Genomic DNA, 9,554 nt, shown 5'->3' with positions numbered 1-9,554 from the left:
GCTGTGGAAACACATGGTTGAATAGTAGCACAGACATCCGGTGCTTTTATAACAAAGGCAGTAATATGTGCTGCTCCTAAAAAGACATATTGATGGAAATGATTTCTGGAAATGTCCCAATGGAGCTTGTAGTAAAGCTTATGTTTGCAGCACATTTCAAATACAAACATATTATCAAATATCAGAGAAACATTGCACTTATGAAAGTTATTGGATACATTTATCTGGGGATAACCACCATATAAATTATACATTGTAAAAAAAGTATATGACAGCTAAACCAAGATGTTTTTATTCTCTTGAGAAGCCAGGAAAGCTTCTTTGAGCAGTCCAGTCAAACTCCTCACACCCAAACTTATCAATATTTTATAAAACAGGAGTGTTAGAGTCACCTGTGTATTGCAGTTGATGGCTGTACAGTTGCAACTATAAGTAAAAGGCGTATAAATGCCTCCTAGGGTGAAAAGTGAACCACAGTGGTCGTTTCACCTGAGGGCTGACACTGGTTTGAGAGCACCTCAGTCCTGACATCCATCCTACCATCATCCAATTAAGCCTCTAGGGAGGGCTGAGGGTTGTCTACAGAGGCAGCAGACCTGAAAGCAGGCAGGTAAGAGACATCAAAGACATAGCTGCTGACATCCAGGTAGTCAAGACGGAAATATTCAGCGCTGGATGGAGGAAAACTCCTCTAAATTCAAAGAACGTATTCCTTCAGTTAGTCCCAGTAACTGAGGGCCAAGACAAACAGCAGAAAACAACCACAACCACAGGACCAGTAAGGCAGCAGAGCAAATCTCACTGCAATTTAGAAAGACAAATCTATTTTAAACTGGTCTGGTCTGGTCTTAATTTTGCTCTTAGATTAATCTAATGCATGTTAAACCGAGTAAAAAATAATGATAAGACTGATTTACGGTATTTTTTGGCCTAGAAGTTAGCCACCTTACCCCCAGGCTAACTAAAAGCCATGTTTACATGGTAACAATCAGTGACATCTGCTCATAATGTGTTGTCCGAGAAGACTATCCTGAGGCTGAATGACCTCTGACTGAGCCCTGCATTCAGCCATGCCAGCCATGTCTTAATCCACCCAAAAAATTATAGCAAATAAATTTATAGTGAAGAATTAGACATGTTTGTCTAAAACACACAATAGGTAACACAACCAAGTTTCTGTTAGCCGGCACAATTGCTTGATGTTCATATGTGGTTGCATGTCTCCATTTTTTTGTCCAAGTGTTGAGCTAGTTAGACATCACTCTACTTGAAATGAGATTCATGTTTATCGTCAGGAAACATAGGTCAAATTTTAGATCAAGAAACTGGAACAGCATTTTCCCTGCATGGCAAATGCAATCTATAAAACTAACAGTGCAGAAAGAAGTTCCAAAAATCTCATCAATGGCACCTACATCAAAACAATTTACCGTCAAAGATTAATTTGGGATTATTGATTGCTTCTGTAATTGACTAAAGAACCTTTGGTTTCAGAAACTGAGGTCGCACCACTGACAGCATTTATGTGATCAGAATCGTAACATCGAGAGTCAGATACCAACTGTTACTTTCTCTGGGTTCGTGAGAGGCTTGGCACAAAAAGTGCTTTGGATTATCACTGCGAGACATTTGCATTTGAGATCCCAGCCAGTGGAGAATTAATTCAAGTCAATTGTATCTATAAACCCCATTTCACAAATATGAATAAAGAAAAAACGCAAGAGGGAAATTTCACAAAGAGTAACAGATGCAGAAGTCAAAAACGTAAAATCACAGTATGAAGATAATGAAAGAATAATTAATAATTAATTAATCTTTGTTCTTGAATTTGGCAATTTGTGAATTATCACAAGGCTTACCTGATGAGTTGACACTTTAGAGATTCAAGTTTTCATAGGACTTTAATTAAATACACCATTGTGGTGAAATAACTAAAAACAATGGCAAAATGTCCTCTAGCAGTATTAAAGAGAGTGTCGGGTTTAGAGGAGACCTCGACACACATAAAAGAGGCATGTACTGACAGCAAAGGATGTGTGTGTTTCTTGTTTCCCCGCCATAAAGCTCTTAAGATGTCAATATTGTCGACACAGCTCATAATTTACCTTTCTTTAGGGATGGATGTGGTGTTCTCTATTACATTCTTCTTGAGATCACCTTCTTCGACTTATTTTCTTCAACTGTCCTTCAAAACAAGTTCATTAAGATATTTAGTATTTTTATGGTTTTAGAAGAAATTAAATGACCTAACACATGAATTTCCGCAATTTCTGTTATATTGTTGAAATCGTTATCGCTTTCACCATCGTGATCTGTGAGCTGCGGGTGTAATTGGCAATTAGACATTGGTGTACAACATGGCCTGCATTGCACAGTGATTCATGAATATTTCATAATAAAATGCATTATCACAATTTACATTCACCATGAGCACCTGCTCTGGCTCAGTCAACTTCCCTGACACTAATTTGTCCTTGGTCTGGTCAGACTGTACCACACTCCAGTATATACGTGAACCAAGGGTTTAATGAACTGGCCTGTTTGAGGATGGTTATGATGTCATCATGCTGTAAAACAAGTTCAATTAAAATGTGATGAGAAAATGCAGGTTTTGGATGTATTATTCATTGCTTTTAATCCTTACCTCATCCAGTCGAGCTGGAAGACGTCAGGCCAGACTGGAACAAGCTGTGCTCAGAAAGTAAATGTGTTGTTTGTTTTTAGACAACAGACAACCAGACATTTGGGTATCGTCTGCAGTCTGTATCATTCTCTGTTCACGTATGTGGCAACAGATGATGATGGATTCCTTAAATTACCTGTTGCTGTGGCAGATGGCATGCTTTGTCATTAACGGCAATGGTGAGAATTCCCTGGCATCCTGATGAAATATTCATCATGAATCTTCATGACCAATAGCGATGTAATTTATTTGTTCTTGCACCCTGAGGGCTAAATGAGGACCAAAAGAGCACCTAAATGTGCTTATTGAATTTTTACATCATCATGTATTCAAGTGATGTATTAAAATATAATGAGCACATCGATTGCTGTACCACTCTGAAATGGGGCATGTCTGGGGACTGACTAAGGGTGGTTTAGAAATCTGATTGGCCACTTCTGGTGCGACCCCTAAATCCTGAGTTATGATTAGTTGATGAGCATGTTAAAGGCCCTCCAACAGCCCAGCAAACAGAGGACTAAAACTAGGCATGCCCTGACAAACAACAACACATCTCCACAAACTTGTCTGTGTTTTACCTCAGTCCTTCAGCCACAATGGCTTAATGACATGGCGATTTAAGTGGAAATTGACAGCGTGGTTTTGCAAAGGTACCATAAATGTTAGAAAATCTAGACAGTTATCATCAACAATGGCAGTTAACTCACAGTAGAGGTGTGTTTAACAGATCATCAGCTATTGTCTCTATGTGTCTGTCTGTCGTTTGTTGCTGAGCGTGAGAGTGAGCGTCAACCAAAACAGTAGTTGGTCTGAAAAGCAACACAAGGCATTCAAAGACACCAAAATATTCTGTCAAAATGAGAGGACTTACAGAGTCGGGTGATAAGTGGGTTTGTCTTCATGTGAATTAAAGAAGCAACCATTTTACCACATGCACAGTGTTTGGGTCAATCTTTTTTCATATAAAATGGCCTTCTGATTGTATGAAATTCCTATTGCATGCCTGTTTACCAGTGATAGCTTGTCTAAATGGTAAAAGGAAGCACTTGCTGTACGATACACTGTCAGAACTGGATTCCATTTTTCTTTAAATGATTACTACAATTGATTTATGTATGCTAAAAATTCAGGAAAACATATTTTAAGTTGGTGATGACTTAATTGGATGGTTCTTCATGTAAATAAACAAGATGTCTGTCATACCTGGTGGACTGTATTCTGACCTTGTTGTGTGTATGTATCTGTCCAATAAACATGTTGCATTAGATCAGATTAGTGGCAAGCAGAAATGAATGAGTCACAAAACCACACATCAACCACACATCAACTAAAACAGCTGTCGTTGTGTCGTCTAGAGGACAGAGTGTCGATGCTGTTTCTAGATTGTCCATTAAATCCCACAATCAGGAGAACATGTCCGCTGCCACCCAAGCAGATACAAAAACATCTTGACAAGTGAAAAACAACTTTAAGGGCATCTTCATGTTTGGTAGCAAGGCCCTGGTGGAAGATAGGTCTCTTGGGAAACATACAGAGAGAATACCTCGGGAAAGAAAAGCTCTCTCTTGCTCTTTTATTACATTTATTCTATTTGTGTCTAGCTCTCCCAGTCATGTATATACTATTTAGTATCTTCTCCTCAGTGTCCCTGGGACAGATACAGAGTTTACTCAAATGGAATGAAGGATTTTAGCTCATTTTACAGACGACAGACTTCTGTGTGCTGGTAAAAATGTCACTTTTTGTGTGTAACAATCGGACTGAAATATGTCTTTGTGTGAAAACTCACTCTTCTTTTATAGTGGACCTCTGCTGAAGCACAATGTCTTTGTCCCACACAGCAAATCATTGCACAGATTATTCCATCAATAAACATTTTACCACATGGACTAAAATTATTGGACTTTGAGTGGCTGAAAATGGAGTCTATCTTCATAAAGCGCTGCATCTGGCAATGAGACATTAACAGCTGTTAATGACCTTCACCAAGAAAGAGCATTAAGTGCACATCTATCACACACTCTGAACACATATATGCGAAGCTCTATGGCTTTCAATTAACATAAATAAATAAATACGTGAATCCCCCTGATAGATTAATTGTGCTGCAGTCTAATCACAGGATAAAATGCTGATGGAAAAAGTTTTATTCAAACTAGAAAGTGCAAATAAGTCATGGATAGCAGAAATAATATATGCACGTGTAGACAAAGCCTTGCAATAATCATATAACCACATTAAGTTGTTTACCCATTTGTTTGCATAGACTATGTGTATGCATGTGTGTTCAAAGTGCATTGGTCGTGATACTCGACGCAGACCACTTTTACTCTCTGTTCAGTCATGGAAGCCCTCAAGCGGGTCATTAACCACGGATAGTGACACGGTGGTCGGATGGCTCGCTGTTCACTATACACCAGGGGGTGACCATCAATCATGGTGAGAGGCAGTGAACACTGACAGTTGCTTGATGGGAGATGACGCTAAATATGCTGTCATTTGGCCAGACCCAGCCAGCGAGCCCCGTTACATGAGTGAATCCTCGTACGGCAGGAAGATATATGTCCGCATTCTGCATTTCACACACTGTTTCTCTTCAAAAAAATCCTTCAGCAGTCTTGTAAAGATTAATTGAACTCCCAGGAAAATCCACAAGAAGCTCTTGAATTATCTTTGGAGGTCAAGATACCATTAAATTAGCTCCTTGGTTGTTGTGAGATGTCGAGAAACACACTTTTTCAGAAATGGTGCTGTAAGCAAGGTCAAGGAAAAAATGGATCTCTTTGTGTATTTTGCTCCTTTGTTCACCTATTCTCGATACAAACCTCCACGTTGTATTCTGCCCAAAACAGTGACCTTGAGGCTAAACTGTTTGGGATCTTGTCTTGCACTAAAGTCAATTATGTGGCAGTAATGCATTATGGTAGCATTCCCTAGACAATCAGTCATTGTCTGCACAAGCTAGTTGCACTGGCTCATCCTCCTCATCTCCCAATCCACTACAGGCAGAGATCCGTGTAAGGACCATTCCTGTTTCCGACAAGGTCACCCTGCACTGTGGCTGGACAGTCCCATTTACTATTGCATCACTCAGGATCAATTATGGATACTTGTCATCTTTGTTGTTTCAGTTGGGTGTTTTTCTCAAGGCTTTGATGAATAAACTACCAAAAAACGAAAGATTACAAAAAAAAAATCATATACAGAGTTACAGAGATGACTTTTACTCTGTGCCATACAATCTGGATGCAGCTGCAGCTTCTTCCTCACACTCTGTATGATGCTATCACATTTAGCTGGTAGATTGGGGGAAAGACAGAGCAGAAAGGGAGCTTTTACAAAAGGAGCATTACGAGTCTAGTCACAACAGCACTTAGAAAAGCCAGATCAATACCGTTTCTGTGACCAATTTTACAGTTCTCCGGGTCGGTTGCCTCTGGAGTAATAAAGCTGTTTTCTCCACACATCCTTCAGTCTTTGCTGTAAAGTCACTGGTGGCAATATGAAGGCAATACGTTTGATAATCCCATGGGCATGTCAACGTTTTCTGGTTTGCAGTTGATCAACTCAATCGTGACGGCTTTCAGGAGACATGTGCGCTGACAATTCAACAAGTAAAGTGTTTTGCAAGTAAAGTGTTTTGCTCACAGATTCATGAGTTGACTGATGCTGTGGTAGAGCCTTTATTTTCCACTGTTAGAGATATTAATTATTTCAAAAATGTTTGATATATAAAAAAATTTCAGGAGACTTTCACTTTAGGGCCAGGTATCAACTCTTGATTTTAAGCTTGATGAATCAGCAACGTCTCAAAGGAAGGGTTTTTGAACAGATGGTTAATTTATACGGGGGTCAGTCGTAATCATTCCTGCCCTCCCCTTTGTCCTCACGTCATGCAGGTCCTGTGTGTTGTCAGTTGATGACCAATCAACAGCGTTAGAGTGCACACAACATACTGCAGTTTGTCCTTGGAAAATTAGAGACGGTGAACCAGAGTGTGATCCAAGATGATACAATACTTATGATTGTTATTTTGTGAAATTGAACCAGGATGTAAACGTGTTTGCCCACTAGTGGTGCTGTGGAGCAATAATATATGAGCTGGCCCTTCTGCATGTTTGTTTTATAAGCACATGTGCAGTGCAAGGGTATGCATGCAATGGATGCATGTTGTAATACTGTCAGTTGGCGTAGGTTATGTGTTTGTAAAAAAAAAGGTAGTGCGCCAATAAAAGAGATTAAGAACACCACAAGCTGATGTAAACAATGCAGGGGTCTGCTCAAAGGCTTTATGAGCTTTGAAGATGCATGGAATATGTTTGTTCGGCCTTAAGGATGCACACAACATGTTTTATTGAGAAACGCTGAATATAAAAGAAATTAAAGCTCCACGGGGTACCTTAAAATCTGTTGCTTCTTCACTTTCAGAGAATGAATGTCCTCTGGCTGGATTTCTTAATGAAGCAGCAGATGCTCTCATTATGGCTTCCTGGGTTCTAGCAACCCTTCCAACTGGATAACTGTCGTCTTCCTGTCAAGATGTCCAATATAACACTGGCAATTGCTGTGGTGCTATTCAGTTGGAAGAGTTTACTGAGATGTCTTTCCAGGATTGATGAGTTTGATTATGAAACACACTATTACCAAAATACCTCCATGACAGACTTCTTCTGGGGATCAATCAGCTTCAGCCTGTGCCACATTTAAGACAGGGCACTGTCCATATGAAGGATGGGGACTGATTAAGGCAGCTAAGGTTTTATGGACAGGATGCGCTCCTCAATTCTCCCACCACACAAGATGGACTAAACGCAGTTATATTTTTAAATAGTATGCGATAATGTGGCATACAAATCAGCCCTGCTACACTTTCAAAGTAAAAGTTGAAAGCTGTAAAGCTATAATTGAAGTTTTTAGGGCTGCAAGCACTTTGGGAAATGTCCTTCTTGCTGCTCATTCTCACCGACAGGATGATCCAATTTCTCTGCCATTGGCAGTTTTTCAATTTTCTGGTGTTCCCCTTTTTTATTTTTCCATCTATGAGACCAAAATTAGCTAATATTGTTTTCTCAAGAACTGCAAGCTAAGACACATGTGGTCTCCTCTTCCTTATTTCATGTCAACTCTCCGCTATGGTGAAAAGTGAGCATGTAGAAAACTTATATTGTCATATATGATGACTCTTATCCCTCATGAAAACTTGTATGTCATAGGTCAATAACTTTCTTTAGAATCCCTTAAATGTTACTCAAATATAATCCATACAATAAAAAAATAATATCTACTTCCCATCCATTCCCACACTGCTATAAATCCTCTATTTCCCAGGTGAGTTCTGGGGCTGAAGGGCAGGTACAGGATATGTTCTTGAGGAGCTAACGAAGGGGAATGAGGAGCAGGTGTGCCGATGGGTGAGGCACTCAGGTGAAGATGAATGGCAGGAGAGTGAGCATAACTGCTGGACAAGGCAGGAATAGGGTCAGACACAACAAAAAGGGTTAATGGTAGGCTGTAAACAGAAAAGGCAACAGAAAAACGTTTAGCTGGCTTTCATCATGAAAGTGGATAAATAAGAACTATAACTAATACATTAAAATAAATAAATGAGCTAAACTATACCTTTTTATAGTGTGTTTTGTGTGGGTCCAATCACAGTTTGAATACTTTGTTTTGTTGTCTGCAGGGAGAAGAACTCCTGTGTTGGTCGACTGCACCGGAGCCCCAGAAACTGGCTCTGGACACGTTGAACATCACTTCTCTGGGGAGTAAGGAAATGTGAAGGAGAGAGATTGCAACTGGATATAGTTGAGCTCATTTCTACACGTAAGGTGCTGAACTGGAACAAAGCTGCTGGAAGTGGATTGAAGTCAGTGTTTAAGGATTACTGTTAGAGGAGCTGGATGGATTACAATCAAAGGGTGATCTAAGGGTCTGAAAAGGGAAGCCAATTAACGTATCCTCATACAAAAGTTTGTATTATATCGTACGAGAAAGGTACTCCTCATTTTTTTGTGCGTTTTCCTATGAAAGTCTAGCAATACGTGTCATTTTTCGCTCGTTACATGCATACTGTCTTTTTTAAATAAAAAAGTGCCTACACCTAACTAAGTTGTTTCCAGTCTTCACTGGAAACAACTTAGTTAGGTGTAGGCAACAAAATGTGGTTAGTAAAAGATTGTGAAATTCTTAGTTTGGTTTAGGCATAAAAAAAATTTAGTGAGGTTAAGAAAAAGATCATAGTTTGGGTTAAAATAACTACAGAAGTGATGATATTTAAGTACAGAAAGTAGGTGACAAATAAATCAACGATGACGTCACGGTTCACATACTTCCTTGTTGATGATTACGTGGATTACAAGTTGATTTTGTGGGATATCTACAAAGTACAGTGCATTCATTTTGGTATAGCTACGAACACTGTATGAGAGCAGCCTTAGTCAATACGGAAACGTGCATTCTTTCTAAGGGCCAGCAGGGGTTGACTGTACTAGATGCAAAATATGCAAAACTAGTTAGCTTGCTTGCTAATTCCGCCACGCTACACTTGTTACAGAAAATGTACATTGGGCTTAGATCAGTCCTTACGCCTTATTCCCCGTCCCTCCGGAGAAAGGACAAGCTAACGTTACCTAGCTAGCTAGCCAGCCATCTGTCTCCGGAGCGAGTTGTACTTTACTGCTCAACTGACGTGGTTGCCACGATAAGAACAATTGCAATTTTCTGTTGTACGAAAATAAGATGTTATACATTTTTGCGATCACGAGCTGATTTCACAAATTCAAGCACAGGTGTGGTTATAATTAGCATTATTGTAGCTCGACATAGTAAACTAGTTAGTTAATAGTTATTAGTCAGTTAGTTTTATATATAT

The sequence above is a fragment of the Cebidichthys violaceus genome, unplaced genomic scaffold, assembly GCF_023349555.1.
Source record: "Cebidichthys violaceus isolate CVI_PGR_0920_01 unplaced genomic scaffold, fCebVio1.0.p SCAF_12, whole genome shotgun sequence".
Lineage (NCBI taxonomy): Eukaryota > Metazoa > Chordata > Actinopteri > Perciformes > Stichaeidae > Cebidichthys > Cebidichthys violaceus.
This window is presented reverse-complemented; position numbering follows the sequence as displayed.